This window comes from Falco punctatus (assembly GCF_963210335.1).
Source record: "Falco punctatus genome assembly, chromosome: 3".
Taxonomy (NCBI): Eukaryota; Metazoa; Chordata; class Aves; order Falconiformes; family Falconidae; genus Falco; species Falco punctatus.
In genome coordinates, this window is record NC_137582.1 from 11753593 (window position 1) to 11774457 (window position 20865).

The window sequence follows — 20865 nt, forward strand, 5'->3', positions numbered from 1 at the left end:
AGCATGCCTTCTGCACGCAAACAGAGGCTTAGACTTGTAGACAAAGTCACTCTCAGTGAAAGTTGCCCCAGTCAGACCCATCAAGTCCAAGCCAGGTCTTGGAGCTACAGCAGTCCCATGTGATACAGCAAAGTATTTGAGAAAAAGCTATTTCAGGGTAAGATGAACTCAAGCAACGATATGCTTCAAAGCTTTTACTGTAAAAATGTTTTGTAAAACCCATCCCTTATTGAGAGCTATTGAAAACAGATGAACAATAAAAATGCTTATGCAGGAAAAATAAAAAAGCTTGGAAAAAGGCAGCTTTAGTTCTTATGGTCCATAATCCAATACTTAGGCATGTACTATACACGTGACAAAATTGAAATTCCAGAACCCTAGAACGGTCCTTCATAGTTCAACACAAACTCATGGAGCTTCAATTAATTTTATCATCTTGAAAGGAGGAATTCACTCAACTAGGTTAATACATTTTCACACAACAAGGCTGTGCTTTTGGAGTAAAGCTAGAAAAGCAACATTATACAGCAAGGAAAAAACAGGCTCACACTCTCTAACGAAATTTCTCATATTGCTGCTGCTCTGTGGGGCTCAACCACAAGGTGTCAGAAACAAACATTTTCAGGTAAGTGTAGGCATGCGCGATCACAGTTTGCAGGCTTCCATTTTTGAACACAAAATATGACTACAGCTTTTTACTTCTCCTGACTACTGCAGTCAGCAGAATTGTAACATTTCAAATAAGCAGCAGTGAAGAGCTAACAAGAAAAGCGCACCTACATATCTCATTTCTGCTTCAGATATCAGTCCCACTCCTAAAGAAAAGAATTCTAGCTTTCAGGTTCTGTCAAATAACTTTTCGTGTGATTTCATTTAAACTATTCTTACTTTGGGATTCGCTAAGAGTTGCTGTGGAGGATAGGAACCAGGCCAGAGGGATCTCTTGTTTCAGCCAGTACACCTATTTCAGCCTCTGGGCAAAGGTACTTCCAACGCCTTTAGAGAGAGAAACCTTGTGCATACAGCCCTTTTCTTCCAATTCCTACTTCTGCCACTGTTGATAACTGCCATTAAGATTTTAATTTAAAACATGAAATCGCTGGACACACACACAGTCACTATACAAACCCCGAGTGCTCCGTCTTGAGATGAGCATCAGCTCCACAGTCAAAGTGCAGTATTTCTTAAGAGCAAAAAATAGCGTTAAATTCCATGACAGAAACGTAACAGCACAACACACAGAGTCTCTCCCTGATGGAAACCCATGCAAAAAAGTACTGCTCTGAAGGACAATCTCAGATGCCCACGTGTCACAGGGAAGGCAAGCAGTCCCACAGCAACACTCTCTCACAGGTCAAGTACATGTTTGGGGTTAGCAGAAAGCACACCAATTAATCCCAAGGAATCAGTCACTGTTTGAGGTTAGTATCAACCAAAAATAAAGTCTAAATAGCATTTTTACACCACACATGTGGCAACAACATTTTAAGAGAAAAGTGTTACTTTGTTACAAACGAGGCATAAAGTACTTTACAATAATTTATTGTCATTAAATATTCAAAGAAGCAGAAACTCTAGTGTGTATACTATGGCCGCTTGCCCAGGTTTAAGTTTTACATTTATATTTTTGTTTATGCATCTGTTTAACCTAAAAATCAAACAGTTCAAGGCTACAAAAAAACAGAAGGCCAAAAATCTTTGCCTTGAACTTGCAGACCTGGTAGGTCATTTATCTTTAAAGCCACAGAGATAGAGTTTTCCCAAGATTGGAGATTCCCAATTCGTCAAGGCAGTACAGGATCATCCAGTATTTTACATCAGTTTCCTCACACTTAGGCAGAACATCTGTCCTTAGCATCTTCCACTACCATCTGCAGCTCCTAACTAGCAAAAGGAAAATCAAAACCATTTATTCTACTAAGTGAAAATGGAAGAAAATCCTGCCTACAGGCTTGCCTGCAGCTCTGGTGCCTACTTGAGAGCTCACCTACAGAGCCAGGAGGTTTTGCAAAACAGAGGTTTCTCCCTTTTCTACTCAGTAATCTGGCTCTGAATCTCTGGCTTCATTTCCCCCTCTGCTTTTCTGGAATGAAGGAGCCTTGATCCAGTTCTGTCACTAGATTTATGAGAAATGTGCAACAGAGACCAAGTGGGCAGCAAAGCCCAGTTCTGTCACTCCTAAATTTTCCTTTGCTTCAGAGGAGTTTGCTGGCTGCTATAATTTTGTTGGCCTTTCTTATTTCCTGTGCCTCTCACAGACAATAAACAGAAATATTCCAGACATTACTTTTTGTCTGGATCCCAAAAAGCATTTTCAAAACAACACAAGCCCTTGCAGTGCCCACTCTCCCACACTCCTCCTTAAACTACACAGCAGAGGACAAATACTTACTGTCATCTAAGGAGATAACTGTGCCACTAAACAAGGGAAGAATAGCTTCTAAGCCACTTCACAGTTTATTCAAATGGGATTAGGAGGCGCAAGAAAAAAATTTTCAGGATGTTAAACACCTCTGGACAGTCAGAACTACACCAGTGCAGAATAAAACACTACCTGAGCTGCAGAGTCAAGCAGCAGTTGCAGTCAGCCAACCATCTCCACGTGGGAGCATACCCAAGGTTTCATTTACCTTGAAGACAGCCATTGAACTATGAGGAACTGTTGTTGGACAAGAGAGCAGCAGGCAACAGGATTAGTGGTGAACCCAAGGATCAGGGTACTAGGAGACAATCAGTGATGTTTGTGTCTCAGAATGCAATAATGTGAATCCAGACCGATCTCAGATTGAGGTTTGCTTTCAGCTGCAGAAAGACAATTTGAAAGGCAGCTCTTGAAGGAGCGATACCAGATTTGACCCAAAATTACAAACTTAAATTCCTTTGGCAGCTTCTGGATGGATTCATTACCTGTTCTTTTTTTAACCTTATTCAAACGTTCAAAGCCCTACCTGGAAAAATGAGAAAATCTTTCTTACCTAATCTTAACTGTTCCAGCATTGCTGCAGAGCTCTGTAGCAGTTCACACTGCAAGACAGCGCAGGAAGTCATTCAAGTGGCAAGCTTTCTTTAAAAAGAATTCTGAAAGCCTTTGTGTCACTTCTCTAAATGGTGTTATCTATCCATACAATTTTATTAAACCAGAAATCCATTACATGAAGATTTATTCTGAAGTGTAAGTGGCAAAGAAACTATAAAATATGAGGAGTTGTCCATCTACCACTCACAATTGACGTGATCTCTTCAGAGAAGTTTTCTTACTTCTCCTGCAAAGAGTCAACCTCCAAGAAAAAAAAGAAACCAGCGGTACTCTTCCCAACTTAGAAAGCACTGAAAGGCTGCCTCATATGCCAGATATTTGAGGTGTTTTGGACTATAACCAAACAGGAAAGATGACATTAAGCTACTCTAGCTCTTTTTACCTACTGGGAAAGAGAAAGATAAGTCAGTCCTTTAGTAAATGGAAGACAGCAATAAATTTTTTTAAGTTCACAAAAGTTATGATAGCACAGCTCCACTTTATAGGTGTTGCTCTGCCACTGATCAGATGCAGCATCGCTGTATCCTCCATCACAGAACACCCCACCAAAAAATCCCAAGGAAATACCCGGTTTATTGCATCTGGTGTCTCGTCTGAGCAGCAAACTAAGAATACATAACATTAATAAAATAATTTTCATATTTTAGTTCTCCAACTTTCCAAAGGGAATAGCCCTACAAAAAAAAAAAATAAACAAAAAAAAAAAACAAAAAAAACCCACACACACACCAAGGGCTGTCACATTTCACAGTCTCAATTCAATGTACTACGTTAAGAGAGATTAACACAAAGCATTAGCATTGTTTGTGTATATCGAATACATTCAAATAAAAATCACATTCTGCTTTTAATGAAGGTACTACTAAAGATTTTCATACCAAGAAAGTGTATACGTGTGGATATAAACTTCTTTTAAAAAAAAGAGACAACACTGGTGAAAAGAAGAACACCTACATAAAACCCATCAGAGTTGAAAATGAGCGTATCTGATGAAGAGTACAGATTTTGCCAGTTTCTTTGTTTCTCAGTCTCACATAAAAGGAAGTCAGAGGGCATTTCTTTTCCTTCTCTGCCAAAGTTTGAAAAACATCACAGAAAACTGTTTATGAAAAATGCATAGCATTGGTTTCTGATCTGCTGGCAACTAAAGTTATCAAGGCTCCACTGATACACTTCAGAAGACAGCCAGTCCCAAATGACTTTCCTGTGTAACTGATGTGGGCTGGACAGTCTCAAGGAAAGGACGGTGAGTCCACCTTCCAGTCTTCTCACGCATTTAATTCTCGCATAATTTGTGCTGGGTTGTTTGAGCTTTTTCTTAGGTACAATTTAGTACATTTGACTGTTGCTATCGGAATATTGCAGAATACAGAATATTCAATAAAAAATTAATAACATATTTCCATTACTCAGATAAAGTATTTCAGAAATAAGCCACCATTTTAAATCACAAAGGTCGATGTTGATCACAGAACACCGCAAACTGTATTTTCAGCCTTAACTCTTCAAAGCCATTTTACTAGAACCAGATTGAAAACTACTTTGAGGATTCTTCCTAGAATTCTGGAGCTTAAAGTTTTAGAAATTCCATTACTTAGCACGTATACTAAGAAAAAAATAGGGGCTTAAAGTTAGTTATGAATGCAATTTTTTTCTTTTAAAATGCACTACTTTGTAAAACTAAAAGGCCAGAATATCAACAGCACTGCATAGTATGAACACACATCAGCTCCATTATATGCATTGACCTTCTAAAACTCTTCCTAAAGAATTTTACTGTCCAGGTATTTCTATTCTTATCACACAGCTTCACAGAAGTCCAAAATGTATTACTCACGTTGCAGTCCTGGTATTACCAACACAGGACTTCAGCTCTTCTGCAGGCAAATGCAAAACCTAAATACAATACCAAGGTGGTGGTGTTTGTTTTTTAACTTTTCCATGGTTCCATCATGAAGGATGATTAAAAAAGAAAAAAGATATTTAGTCCTTTTTTAAAAAGTACTCATTTAAAAAAAGCAGTAGGCTCTTGTTCCAAAGTCAATAGGCTCAGCCATACCATGAGATAAGGTTCCTTTCTCAAAACTGAAGCAAACTCAATTTTGATATTGCTATAGAAGAGAACAGCACCAAATACTACATGTAATCGGCTAATCCTCCACCATTTACTACCACCCAAACAGAAGCATATTAAAATCAGAAACATATCAGTTCACTAGATGATTCACTAGTGAAACAGACCGACCTGCTGTCTGTAAGGCATTCACTCAAAGGATGTTTTTATTAATTGAAGAGAAGCTTCTACTGGGTACTAGTAAACCTCTCTTGAATGGTTCAGGAAAGATTTTTCTCTTGATCTTCTAAATACACACACATCTTTCCACTGCAACTCCACCTCTGTGCTTTCAGCTGTAAGACTCAAGGGTCTAGAAAACATAGTTGAGATTATGTTTAATTTTTTTTCTGAAACCTCCTATTGTCAAGTCTACAAAGAAAGTTTTGCAGAAAACTCCTCACATTGGAACAGCATATGTTGTTACAATGCAATAAATGCTGGGGGGGGGGGCACAATCTTCATCTTCAAATCAACTTAGAGTAGAAACCATTTCTAAAGCAGGGAAGAGATGGAAAGTTTTGTTAGTCTTAGTTCTGACATCGACTACTACCAGCTAAACAGCAGGCCCAATTGTCCTACAACACTACTTGATTTAAGTAGCAATAATCTGTATTGACAACACACATCCAAACCTATGAGTATGAAAGAGGGACAGCAGCAGTTCTTGCTCTTAACAAAAGAGACTTTTCATTGAACACTACGGAACCTCAGATCAAATCCCATCCAGGTGATGTATAGCACATGCAAGACCTATGAAGAAGTTATGTATACTTTTTCCTCCTGGAGAAAGGTTCTAGAGAGAGGTAAGGAACTGCGGAGGATTTGAGGGACAGTTGGGAAAAGCTGAGTGCAAAGGTATCACAGAGTAGAATTGCATGATTATCATAGAATTTCTGGAGAGTATGCTAAATCAAAGCAGATTAGAAATCAATGAAAACCCTGAGAATTCTTTGCAATTACCATTGAGCTCTCACATTGCTCATCCTGCACCTCCCAACACTGCTGCAGGTTACAAAAACAAAGACCAAAAGCAGCTATCATGTAAAACTGAAAATAAAACACAGCACACTTGTTTAAGTGCAGCCATGCTGCCTACTAGTTAAGGATTTGTGTGAAAGCCTGAGGAACTCTGGAGACATCACCCCCTTCCCCATCCTGCCCTCCCTTACCTGGGTGGATAAAACAGGCTTCCCCACCAGCCGTCTAGGGCTACAGCGCTAGGTTACTACGTACCAATAGGTGAGCCTGATGTATCCATTACAGAGTTTTTGTACTAGACTGCGCTCATCATTTCTGGAGAATGCTACCTACTGGAAAAATTCACCATGCGAGATAAAGGGCATATCTTGTACCAAATGGTTGCTTTGGGGTATAAGCCAGCAGACTTGATGGCTCTCTGCATAGGGCTGCCCCGTGGCCAAGCACTACCATTTTCAGCGCTTGGTAAATACGTGATTTACTCAACTAATAAAGAAAAAGAAGAATTAGTTGTTGTGATTATACAGGGATTTTGTCCACACTCCGCTTGCTATCCATAATCTGGCATCTACAGGGTTAAAGCAAGACTGTGTGAGGATTCTTCTCTCAAGTGTATAGTTAGAGACATGGCCTTGGCTCAAAAATACCTCCTAAATTTTCAGAATCCTTTGCAATTTGTCTTACATTTCCTCAAAACCATGGATGGCTAGCATTAGGAACAAGACAGTTGTCAGTATGACTCAATTCATGAAAAGACTAGGCTCTGTGTCCTACCTACCACACTCCTTTCAGCCAAGTGCCGATACCTCAATTAGGAGGAAAATTGAGGAAAACACGGGTAGGATTAATTGGCGCTTAAAAGGCACAAACAGACAAACCACACAACCACTAACAGCCAACTCTGCTGCGTGAAAGGCTCCTGTGTCTGACCAGGCTTGTTCTGGTTTAGATTCTAATCCCGTGGAAGCCAAACTTCACTTTCTAGGAATGTTTTTGCTCATGTAGGGACTTAATGAAGAAACCCTACACTTCGGAGAAGGGCACAGCAGGGGGAAGGGCAGGACGAGATCTTATCTACAGAATGGCATAAATTTATTTTCTATAGAAACTGAGGCCTGGCAAACTGAAAGCAGGAAACCCAGAAAGGAACGGGTCTGCAACATTCTCTTGTGTCCAGCTTCCGCTGCCAACATTTCTTCCTGTGCTCAAACACGGTAAGCAATAAGGTGGTTCAATTCCACTTTGTTAGCCAACCCACAACTAAAGAAATACGTACCATTTTTGAGATGCTGGGCAGTTATTCCAGTTCAGGTCTCAGAGACAGAAATACAACTTGACATACTACGTACTTTCATGGTGAGAAGCAAATTACATCGTTACCAAAGCCCTAAACAAGCACACAATATTTCAATGAATAAGCTCTCGGACAACCAAACAGATACTAATGCTTCCCCTTACTCACAATTCTGATGCTACCTCTTGATAAACTGTAAGCCCATTCACAGCTGGATAATTTCTCAGATATGAGCAAAGCGCTCTCTCATAGAACCTCCCGGAACCAGAGTCAAAGCTGGAAAAAAACAGTAATTGTTTGAGGGAGAGGAAATCTCACATTCACCTTTGTTCCAGCAGTTCCTGGCAAGAGAAATAAATACCCACAACAAGTATTCATGTTTCTTCATAAAGACAACCACACAGTGCAACAAAAGGTACACCCATGGGGGAATAAAGAGCAGTAATTTCCCAAGAGAAATGAAGGCATAAGCAAAATATTCGGCTCGTGCCTAATGAATGCCAAAAAAAACTTCATACTGGACTATGCTGCATACTCTATACATACAAATGGAAAGAAAAACCATTTTTAAAATGTCACCTCTAAAATCTTTTGTTTGAACAGTTTAATTCAGGCCCTGTGGATACAGTTCTGCTCCCACTGTCTTTCATAAGTCTGATTATGTCACAGGCCATTTAGCCTTTCATCTTTCCAGAAAGTTACCCCCTCTCCCACACAGAACATTACTCCTTGAGCATTTATTAGCAGGTGAATTAACCTAAAGGTAGCTTTTCAGTACTAATACCAAAACGTAAATTCCATTGCCAAGTAACATGCTTTGGGTATTGCTACATCTAATGCTGTGTTGTACATGGCTTCAGTTTTAAACAGAAGATTCTAAACTGGGAATTATCTACTAGCACTTTAGAGCATTAAAAATTAACTGTATCATCTGGTAACGATTGTTCTTTGTTTTAAGAAGAAAATTTCAGACAGTCATTTTTCATAAGTGAATGAAATACAAACAGTTTCTTCTAAGCTTGAATATGACCATATCCCTTACACCATATTTTAAATAGGGGATTTAAATCCTTTTTGATCCAATTCTGGAATACTTGGAAACAAGCAGATCTTTACATCAGCAGAATATGGATTACTGTTAAGTATTTTTAGCAGTCATAGCTACATCAACTTGAAAACTGCAGAAATTATTTCCTACCATAATTAACACAAATATAACTTCTTCATTAGTTAAAGTCACAATCTGCATTTGCTAGAGAAGAAAAAAAAAAAGTGATCCTGGGCCAGCTGTTCCTTCTGAAACAAGCAAAACTCCATAGGAGAAGCTTTTCATAAAAGCACAGACCATTTATGCTGCCAGAAACAGCAACAAAAAACCCAGAGCCAGATTTGACCACCACAACTCTTAGGAGGATTCTTGTATTTTATCTGTTCTTTGCCAAGAGAAAGCATAGTCATTGAGAAAAAGTGAGTTTCTTTATACAGTGGAAATGAAGAAGACTTTTTAAAAAAAAAAAAAAAAAAATGTTAATAAGGTAAAAATAAATCATAGCTGAAAAACTCCAAACCAGCTGTAGACACAAGTTTACCGAGCAGTGTTTAGAGACACTTAACTACTGTAAGACAGCCTCGACACTTGCCAGAACTTGCTACACTTGAACTCTATTGCTTCTGAAAGCCTGGTAGTACCTTTTGTAAGCAGAAGTGACCAATAGAAGTACAGGAGGATGAAGTTAGGAAACACCTAAACAAACTGGACAGACATAAATCCATGAGACCTGATGGGATGCACTTCTGTGGGCTGAGTGATCTGGCCAGCGCCATGACAAGGTCACTCTCAATTATCTTAGAAAGGTCATGGCAATCAGGAGAGGTTCTTGAGGACTAGACAGAAGCAAAAATCACCCTGATCTTCAAGAAGGGCAGGGAGGGCAATCTAGGCAGTCAAAGGCTAGTCAGCCTCACCTCAGTCCTGGAAAAGTGACAGAAAAATTTCCAAAAGGGTGATAGGGAATCACTAGTGTGGATTTATAACTGGAAATCATGCCTGACCAATTTGTCAGACATCGATAATGAAACAACTGGCTCAGTGGATGAGAGGAGTACAGCAGATGTGATTTATCCTGACCTCGGTAAGACTTTCCAACTCTGTTTCCTGCAGCACCTTCACAGACAAACTGATGAAGCACAGACTAGCTAAATGGACAGTGAGAACTGACTGATGTGCCAAGGTCAAACTGTTGTGATCAGCAGCATGAAGCGCAGCTGGAGCTCCAGCACTAGTGGTGACCTGAATGATGGGACAGAGTGCACCCTCAACAAGTTCACAGATGACACAAAACTAGGAGCGACTGATGCACCAAAGCATTGCTACTATTCAGACAGACCTCAACAAGATGACAAATGGGCCAACAAGAGCCTCAGGAAGATAGTTCAACAAAAGGAAGTGCAGAATCCTGCACCTGGGGAGGTTATCACCAGCTGGAATGCAGCTTGGCAGAAAAGGATCTGGGGATTCTGGTGGACACCAAGCTGAACATGAGCCAATAGTGTGGCCTTGCAGCAAAGGAGGCCAACTGTATTCCCAGCCTGCATCGTCGGCAGGAAGCATTGCTCACAGATTGAGAGAGTTGATCCTTCCTCACTGCTCAGCATTGGTGAGGCTATGTATGGAGTGCTGGGTCCAGTTCTGGGCTCACTAGTACAAGAGAGACATAGACACACTGGAGAGCGCCCAGCAAAGAGCCACAAATACGATTAAAGGATTGGAGTGTCTGACACACAAGGACAGACTTGGAGAGCCAGGACAATTTACCCTGGAGAAGAGAAGGGTCAGGGAAAATCTTATCGATGTGTATAAACACCTAGAGAGGAGAGAAAGTAGAGTAAGGACAGAGCCAGGCTCTTCTCACTGACAGCCAGTGAACAGGCACCAACTGAAATATAAGCACTTCCATTTAAACATAATAAAGTTTTTTGTTGGGGTTTTGTGGGTTGTTTTTTTTTTTTAATCTACAGGTGACTGAGTACAGTCTCCATCTTTGGAGGTGCTCAAAAATCTGACTGCACATGGTTCTGGGCAACTTGCTCTAAGTGACTCTGTTTTGAGCAGTGGGTTGGATTAGAGATCTCCAGAGATGTCATTTCCAGTCTGTGAGTTTGCATACTTCGGGCTCTAAAGATGACATTGAGTTATGGCCAGGAGTTCATTGAAAATGGTCTAACGTAAATTTTACTGCCTGTACTGATCTCCACTGGCAGTCTACTATGCCAGAACAAGAGAGCAATTCCTCAGCAAGAAGCTCTGCCATAAGAGCACCTATGTTCTCAAACCCTGCTGAAGACAGATGGGGATTTTCAAGCTTGTTGGCTACAAAAAGAGTACAATCAAACATCAGCTCAAGGAGGAAGGTCAGCTACTAGATCTTCTTGACATAAAAGAGCATACTGTTACTTTCAACTTAATGCTAGCATGGCTAACTGGAATTGAAATCCTTCTACTAAAAGGCTTTTATTTATATCTATTTTAGTAAACCCTAAAGTTCCAAAAATTCTGAAAGGATGAGTCATAGTAGTATAATATAAACAAATTTCACCACATATTTCAGCAATAGCTTATTGTTTCCATCATCTTAGTTTAAAAGAAATGATGTGAGACCCCACCTAGAGTACTGTGTCCAGCTCTGGAGCCCTCAGCACAGCAGACACGTGGACCTGTTGAAGCAAGTCCAGAGGAGGACCACAAAAACAGAGGGATGGAACACCTCCCCACTGAAGAAAGGCGGAAAGAGTTGGGGTTGTTGAGCCTGAACAAAAGGCAGCTCCAGGGAGACCATATTGCAGTTTTTCAATACTTGAAGGGGGTTTATAAGAAAGATGGGACAAACTTTTTAGCAAGGCCTGTAGTATATAGGACAAGGGGTAATGGTTTTAGACTAGAAGAGGGTAGATTCAAACTAGATAGAAGGAAGAAATTTTTTACAGTGAGGGTGGTGAAACACTGGAACAGGTTGCCCAGAGAGGTGGTAGATGCCCCATCCCTGGAAACATTCAGGGTCAGGCTGGGCAGGGCTCCAAGCAACCTGGTCTAGTTGAAGATGACCCTGCTCACTGCAGGGGGGTTGGACTAAGTCACCTTTAAAGGTCCCTTCCAACCCAAACTATTCTAAGTTGATGCCACAAGCAACTTCCTTACAAACTGTCAGAGAAAAGGCAAATGGAATATGGAGAATAGAAATATGCTTTACTAGGTACTACAGAAAAGGTGATCTGTTCAGTACTTCTGCTGTTGACTAGCTGTTGCTTTTTGTCTTACACTCCAGCGGCGAGCTAGGTCAAGTACTACCATTACTGTGCCAGTGACAAAACGACATGTTTCATAAGAACCACAAGCACTGTAAGGAGCTCTCCAATATACATGTACTTTCTGCTCATCAGTCCCCACAATAGCTGTACTTTCTCTCAAGGATAGGATTTAAATTAAATACTAGTTAAGCAATTATTACACCATTTAAGCAAAAAAACTCCAAGTTCTTCTATACCATGCAGTCACACACAGAAAGAGGGTTGTGGGCAATCTGGGAACAAATTAACATCAGAGCTTTAGAAAGATGGCCTGCTTCTACACAATGCAAGCAGTCATACAGGCAATAAAAGCCTGGGATGCCCACGAACTGACAAGATTACACTTGTAACCAGACAACTACTTGATCCAAATTCTCCTTTCAATGTCAAACAAGCCTGTGTGACTCTTGATCAAAGGAGTTCTTCCTAGTTAACATTCACTGATATTATGCCAGTGTTTCTGGCTTCTCCTTTTTTCTTTCTTAAGAAAACAAACAAACAAATCTGACCACATAACCGGTCCTTTTATAATATCATCTGAAAATTTCATTAGTGTTTTTACAGGAACAGAGAAGAAAATTTGTCAATGAAAATGATCTTCCTCAAGAGTAAAACACCTTCCTCCAAGTTAGTATGCTAATTGAGAAGACTTCAGTATAGTACTCCTACATCTATTACACACGTTTGTACACATATCCCCAAGAAAGAAAAGCATCACATGATTTAAGATGTTCATTTGACAAATTTATGTATTTCAGAGAGGTATTTCCTGAAGGTATTTCCAAGAAGGGTCTTGGGAATAGTTTACCAGCACAGCCTGCCTGGAACACAGAGCTCCAAGTTTAGTACTGTACAACCACACACACTATTAAGGCAAGGATATGATGGCAACGCAAGTCTAACTACATGACTCAGCTCAAGAGTCACTATGCCACCTGTTTCTGAACTCAAGTTGCTGTGTCATGCAATTTCCTATTTCAATTCTGCAAACAGATATGTTAGAAAAACCCCCATTCCTGCTGAACAAAGATCCACTAAAATCAGACCAATAACTGATACACTGCTCTAGATTTGTCTAAAAAGTCATGCACATAAACAAAACCTGGCATTGCATTTGCAGCAAACAGTACTGTTGAGCACAGGAAGGAAAAAAAATTCCCAATGCCATGCAGTTCCCTACAGTAATTACCCAATTCAAACAAACATAGATGTGTGTTAAATACCCATTTGCGTGGACAACATGGTCCATCTTCCAACATGGGTTTCAACTTGGTGGGGTGTAAGAAATGCATATAGGAAAAAGAGAGAGAGAAGAAAAAATGACCCAACAATTTTTCCCCCGTTTACTTAAGGTAGAGGTCACAGAAGTATATAGGGTGAAGAGATCTACTTTGCCAAGAATTTACTTTTGTTGAATTTGGATACTGGCATGGAGTTGGAAACTTTTCCTTAAATATTTGTTCAAACACAGCCAACTCAAGCCTTTCCTTTAAGGCAATATTTGAAACTGTTCCTATTCCAAGCTTTCCTGCAGTTTAGTCTATATAACACAATCACAACAGCACAACTCTACAACTCCATGTAGAATATATATGAGAGCATTTCTCTGATCAGCACAATTTACTCCTATTTGTTTCTGCTCTAGAGCTTCTTGGAGTAAAGACCCTTGCTTTGGTCAATACACAGACTAACAATTACTTGAGAAAAATGCCCATGCTCCCTGCTGAATTCTCCTTCTGTATGAACAGACAGATACCACAGGAGCAAACATGTAAGAGGCGTGATCTAGGGTAACGGGGACTCTTCTTTAATGACCTACAGCCTAACACCGAGCTGACAGCAGCTCCTCTATGCTTCTATTCCTCCAAAGAGTTCTTCCAAAAAAACTGTTCTTAATGTGGTGTCTGTGCTAGAAGGCACACAGGCAGACTTGGAACTGAAGTGAGGGTTACGATCCAACAGAACTAATCGCTTTTCCCCAAGGTCAGATACAGCAACACTACTAGTACTCAATTTAAATGCTACTTGAGTAACAAAGTCCTGCAGAATATCTATCCAATCACAAGTTGTACATCTGTACACCTGGACAATGCAGCGTATTTCTTTTCCTTATGAAGAAGGAACAGATTCTATAGGCAGCCCACGAACTGTTTTTCAAGTTTTGAAGGATTTTACTCCTTAATGAAATAGTTGTCCTAATTTAGCAAAGCACATGCCCTGTATTAAAGAATACAGACATAGCTGATTACAAGCAGAAATAAACCACTTGTGTATTCAGCCTTCAAATATCATCCACTGCCTCCTGCCCATTGCTTTCCTAACACAAACAGGACCCACAAAGAAGCAAACCAGTTCCTAGTCAGGAATTATTCACAGAAGCGAGAAATCCAGAAGTAGCCAAAGGACCGAAAACACCAGAAAGTGCCGAGACTTTGGGGGTTAGCGCTTTAGACTTAAACCCATACACATTCTGAATACACATTGGTACTTTTCCACAAGGAATCACATAGTATCAACTTCAGCTTTGATTTTATGAAGTCCAGTTTGGTAGAAGGACTTTCTTTCAACAGAACAGAAAAAGCCTTATTTTAGGAAAGTTACCAAAACAATCTCATTTCCTTCCCTGCCTGTGGGGAGCGGGTAAAAGGACTAGGACGTGCAAGTCCTAGGCTCCTACTACGTTAGATGGGATGGGTCTGATGGAAGCTTTCCATGTCATGCATCACCAGCATCAAAGTTTATTCAGGCCTCTGACTGGCACTCAGTTAACCATATTTTTTTTTTTTTAATGTACAAAAGAAAGACCATCCAGTTAATCTTGCACCAGGTTGAAGCAACCATCCAAGTCAAACTCCCTAGAGTACAGTTAGTTAGCTTATATCTATTAACAAAGTAATAATGATAAAACAAGGGACCCTACCTTCCCCCATAAGCATTTTATGGGAGAGTAACATTTTATGAAACAACATGTGTGTGAGCCACTAAGTTCTGCTTTCTATGAAACTACGGGTAACATTAGCAACTTTTTAAAGCCTAAATCCCCCACAAATCTCTTACTCTATGTGTGTGTGTATATATATATATACACACATGTCTGCATACACACATACACAGTTCATTTTTGAAGAAAAAAAATTCTGGATTATGAGAAACTGAAAGCAGCACAGCAGCTAAGTGCTGCATTCAACCCTTCTTCTGCCCCACCATGTGATCTGGACAATAAGCAGCAACATAAGCACTGAGCTTCGAGTAAATTTACTTTGTGGAGCCAAACCGAGTAAACATACACACACACACACACACAATCCTTTTGCATTGCTCAGTTGAAAGTTACATCAAAAAGAATATCATAAGCAGCATTTATGAAGGTTACTTTTGGTTAGCAGCAGTTGGCCACTGTCAGAGTGCAAATTCACTTTTAAAAATCAACATTGCTTGAAGGATTGGCATTTTGAATGCCACCGTATTTCCTGTCCTAGCTTTGCTGTTACGAGGCAAGTCTCAACTCCCTCAACGCAGCAAAGTGGAATCCAGCTAAAGATAAAATGCAGCAGGAATCAACTATGGCCGAGCACCAGAAAGCAGAACACAATCGCATAAATAAGTGCAACACAAAAAGTGTCATTGAGCAGCACTGTAATATTTACAGTAGTGCTATGGAGAGCGTTATGGTTCAGTTGCAGCTATTATGCACTGGGGAGGTGTATGAGAGAAGACTAGCCAAACTAGAACACACACACACAAAGAATTCTACAAGAGCAGCAAGATATATTATCTCCTTAGAACACCTGGGAATGGGCAGAACAGCAAGGAAGATAGTGGTAAGCGCTATACACTAAACTTCACATTTAACACATCAGATAGTAATGTGTAAATGCAACCAGGACATCAAAACAAAACAGGGAAAAAACTGCACAGCCTAGGAGCTGTTTAGCACCTAACTTGATGAGACACTTCACTTGACTAGAGGAATCTCATGGAGTGGAAAAAGATAAATACCAGAATCAAAAACTGGCCTTGCCACTGAAAACGTGATGCACAGAGATGACACCTTGAGGGGTGGAGGAGCTCACAATTTTGTAATTATTCACTAAAAGCTAATTTACTGTCTTTCACATGCCCTTACCCTCATTAAAATATCCTGTCGGGCTCCACAGGTTCTAGTGGTTAGCATAAACCATTGGTAAACAATTATCATTCAACTCTAAACAAAATAGCTCACCCATTACTAACACCATTTCTCTAGTGCAAGACCACCACATGACACTGCTCTTCACACCTAAGCACTACATGTGAAATTAATCTACCAACACCTTGTGGGGAAACAAAACCTACACTTACACAAAAGTCTATAGGTTCTGAATAACAGAACTTTTGGATTTAAAAAGATTTCCATACACAACATCTGATGTCTTAAAACACTTGCCATCACTGAATTAGGAGAGACCTAGTCTGAAATCAAAGGTAGCATTCACAAGGAGTTACTGTGTTCAACAGCATCCTCAAGAAAGAGGACTCAAGTATGAAACAGTAGGTCCACAAAGGAGATCTTAACCATTTCTCCCTGCTGAAGGGAGGGATTTAAGAGTAACCTAATCCAGAGTAAACACAGACTGACCCATTTCACCACAGTGCTACATGCTGGCAATCCCCAGAAAGCTTCAGCTACTGTACACCAGCTCAGACACCATCATAGTTAAAGCCACCTTTGTGAACCGTGTTGCCTGTGGTTTGTGGCAACTATACCCCATAACGTAGGCAGGTTTCTGCACTGGCATTTATATTAGGCAGACACTGGGATCTACACAGGAATTCTCCCTCCAAGTGGTATGTGACTAGAAAATGCCACAAGTTTGGAGAAAGGATGTTTTCAAAACCAGAACTGAGTTAAAGTTATCCCCAAAGAGTTTCCATTTAAATCTTCCCAAATTAAACATTCAGATTCAAAAAGAAAGAAAAAAAAAAAAAAAAAAAGAAGTTTGTCAGCAAGGCTTGTGATTCGGGAAGGATGTTGATTTCCTTGCCTAAGCTACCATTTCATCTATCTTTCCCTTGCCATCCTCTGACCAGGCTCCTGTGTTTTATCAAGTCTTTCATGATACATTTTAGCTGCTGCAGGCTGTCACCAACCCTCTCTAGACCAGCTTCTGGAAGGAGATAGCGCAGGAGATACTCAAAGGAAGTTTTATCAACCACTGCAGCAATCTGGACAGTTGACTCATTAAAAAGACACCCCTTCATGAGGTCTGAACATTGGTATCGTCAAAATGTTGTACCATTATTTAGCTGCTTTCAAATTTGACTGCTTCTCAGGTTTCGCGATTTAATGAAGTAGTCACTTGGGAAGAAGACAAGCGTTGAAAAGTTACGGTTATTTTGTAAAGCAGCCATCCCACCTCAATGCCACAGCTTCCTTTCATATGCAAGAACACCAACTGCTCCTCCAACTCATGCCACAAAGCCAATTTCGTTATGAAACAGAAGCTTGCAATTTTAAAGCCCTCGTGTTGTGGATGCCAGATTGTCTTGGGTGCTAAGAGGGACAGCGTTCAGTCACCTTTTCCCAAAGAAAGCAGGTAAATGCCAGCTGCTACCCACTCCAAGACAGGCTCTACAGCCAGCACCCAACTGGCCTCACACCCAGCACACGCAAGGCTATCCTGGCAGAACTGTTACAGACACCATGAGCAGCAAAGTACGAACAGCAGCTGCCTAGGTGTCTGATAACTCAGCAATAAAGTGCAAGACACTTCAGTTCGGCCTCCTCATCAGTGATGATGAATACTGCCTTCTTTGCTCAGCTTCAATTCTCTTTAGCAATACATTTTAACAAAGGTCCTTGAACAAAACCCCCCGATTTCTGATAGCTTCTACAACAGGCTGCTCTTTCTGCTATCAGACATGAGGTATGCATGTCTCCTCTTATTTAAAAATCAAGCAAAGAACTAAATCAATGACAGAAAACAAATTATGTATCCCTGAGGCAAGAAAGTGAAGGACAAAGATAAGCACTCTTGCTAAGGTAACTGATGATACATTTCTACCGCAGAAGCAAAAGTCTTACAAGAACTGCTCCATGATCAAATGGATTTCTTGCTCCAGTGATCTATTAGCTTCAGCCGTGCTATTCAAATATGACTGCTAGAACATATTCAGAAAGACTAATTTCAAGCTTTAACACTTCAGTTGGAATCTACTGCACACTATGTCAAGCCTGAAACCTCAGGCTCCATATTTCTCTAGGTAAACAAGCTTTCAGAAATAGTCTGACTAAGGCCAAATGAAAACTAGGAAAATAAACTTGTATGGAATAATTTACTTTTAAAAAGAGGTAAACTCCTGTAGACAAAGTTTAGTGTACTTTTTTACATGGGTGTTGTGATCATAATCCATCTGCATGACATTTTTTCAGAAAAGCAATTTTATTCACATTTAAGATTCATTCACAGCAAGTTTTAGCCTCTTTTAGAAAATTAAATTTATGGAAAACAGATATACTCAAAGGTGCCAGGAACTATTCAGCAAACTCTGTAAACAATCCAATTTAGACTCTTCAAGCATCCAACTCTCCATCTTAACATGACAATTGGAGCTTCTGATAAAATTCTATTCCATAAAGTCTTGGACAAGCAAATAAATAAAGGCAGTACAGTGTAGTTTACCTGATCAGTCACCAACACTCAGACAGCTGCTTGATACTGACATACACCGTGTCTATGTGAATTTCAAAGCATTGCCTAATACCTGCAAGTGTAACAATGTAACAATCTGTGCAAAACCTAATTTCCCAGTAATTAACATTATCGAATGTTTCCAAAGTGGCATTTTGAATAGGAGTTATCCTTGCCCTGATGTATCTCTTCAGCTTTGAGATGAGAACAACAATTCAGGCAAATTCATGGCATTCCACAGTTCCACAGCAGATGGGAAGGCTGCGTGAAAAACAGCCATTTTAAAAATAATTTGCAGTTGTCTTTCCAAAATCTCACCCAAAATATTAGCAAGCAGCAAATGAGAAAACAGCATTGAAGAAGTTCAGCTAACAAAGGTACTTTCCTCCACCCCTAAAACGGCATGCCACAGTACAATGTTAACCTACAAAGCCCACTATGCTGAGAAGTATGCGCCACATAGCTAACCACAGATGCCACTTTGTAAACTTCAACCCAGATATTTCAGTTGCTTTTGAAGCACACAGCAATCGGGTGTTTCCTCAGAGTGCTACCCTTCCACCTGGGGTCATAATCACATCCCATTAAGAAGCACCTTTGTATGGCAATTAAGCAGTTCAGTTGTCAAAGGCACCAAAAGCCCCAGCAGCTTATGAAAAAAAGGCCTCACTTTATCAGATTTAGATTTGTTCTCCTCTGCATCACCCAGAAAGAAAGGAGCAAACAAAAGCTTCTAAGTTTCACAGTAATTGATGCTGCACAGAAGCTGCCAGGAAACCCAGATCTGTAAGCACACTAATGGTTCATGGGACAAGTTACCTAAACATAAACGTTTCGGCTATGGGGTTTGGAGATTTTTTTTTAATCTATTTGTACTGTCTTTCATTTTTTTAAACCAGTACTCTACCTATTTCTTAACCCAGGTAATGGTCTGTACTGCAAAGATTAATTTGCCACATCTGGTCTGCATTCCCAGGATCCAACCTCCACTCTGACTGGAGGAAAGAGGTGAACTAATTAAGAATACCCTAATTGCACCAATCCTCCTCTTCCTCGCTGTTCCTGACAGGTAGTTCTGGAAGAGTAAAGCTCTCCTCTACTTCACCGATGGCTGCAGAAGACTCGGTGTCCATCACATTCCTCCCCCAAAATTGTGCATTAATTGAAGCAAGCATTCCTCTGATCTCACGGGAAAGCTCAGGGATGCAGCCATGCCTTCCTATCATCAAGCTAAACACCCCTCGGCAATGTGATTTTTTGCAAGTGACCAGAACTATAAACACTGAACCTTTCAACTCTGGGGACAAACTCAGATTTCTCTTTTTAGGAGGAATCAAAGAGGCTTTGATTGCAACTGCCAGGTTCACCCTGTTTATGCAGAATAGCAATGGTATTGAGCGAGTGAGACCTTACAACAATGAGAGTATCTTTAGCTTAAAGCTTCTGACTTCAACTCTTCCGAAAGCAGAGCTCATTTGGCAGTAAATGAAAGGAACCGCAGAATCTGTTCGAAAAGCGGTGGTTTTCCCCTTTCCTTTTCACAATCTCCATGCATATTTTGGATGTGAGAGAGGTGTATTCTTTGGCAGTTGCCTTCTGGACTCCCAAGAAACCGAGCAGAACCATCTCCCTCGCTCCACCCACAAACCCTCAACAACAACAAAAAAAAAAAAGGGGGGGGGATGATGTGGGGATCCTATATTGTTGCCCAGTACTATAAGAAGAGACATATATCCTGTACGGTTGCCTAAATAGTATCAGGGCAACACATATACAAGACAGCTAGAAGTTAAAGAAAGCCTAAAACTAGCTGGCAGGAAGACAAACTTTCTGTACTTGCCATTGGCTTCCCTGACACCAGCTGAGGGTTCCAGTAGTCCTTCACACCAGCAAAGCAGCTGAAATTCATCCCTGATGCAACTCCAGCGAGACTAATAGGTTTCCACAAGAATGAATCAGGCCCTGTATATCTAAAACCAAGCCCACTAAAGTTTCACTGAAGCGAAATTGCAGGAGTATAATCTATGGATAACAGCTGGAGAACATTAACTCTCCCCCCCTCCTCTTCCCGGGGTTAATTTTTTTTCTTTCTGTTCAGACAGGAAGCAGTCATATACCATACTGCATAATATAAGGATCCTGGGATATAAAAGACAAGTAGAAAAGGATTACAAAGAGCGGTCTAGAAGTTTTGAGCGGAGTTAGGCTGCTATAACCCCTGAGCTGCCTCTACGTTTTAAGCCCCACCGCTGCCCCTGCATCACGAATTGAGGCAGCAGTTACCTCCCATCCATTTAAAAAAAAAAAACCAAAAAAAAAACAAAACAAAAAACAAACAAACAAACAAAAAAAAAACACCACACAAAAACCAGCAAATATAATTAAGGGTATTTAAGGGTCTGGGCGCCGCGGTTCCCGGCCCCCC

General features: G+C 40.4%; 1 protein-coding gene across 3 annotated transcripts in view; it reads right to left on the minus strand.

Annotated features, from left to right (window-relative positions):
* The window catches only part of FBXL7 (F-box and leucine rich repeat protein 7), a 374313-nt gene that overhangs the window by 174771 nt on the left and 178677 nt on the right, over positions 1-20865 (minus strand). The window contains exon 1 of one of the 3 annotated variants that reach the window (XM_080377782.1): positions 20281-20865. The exons of the other annotated variants lie outside the window; for them this stretch is intronic. The gene's annotated coding sequence lies outside the window, so the exon portion shown is untranslated. The remainder of the gene's footprint in view (positions 1-20280) is intronic. 3 annotated transcript variants of the gene reach the window in all.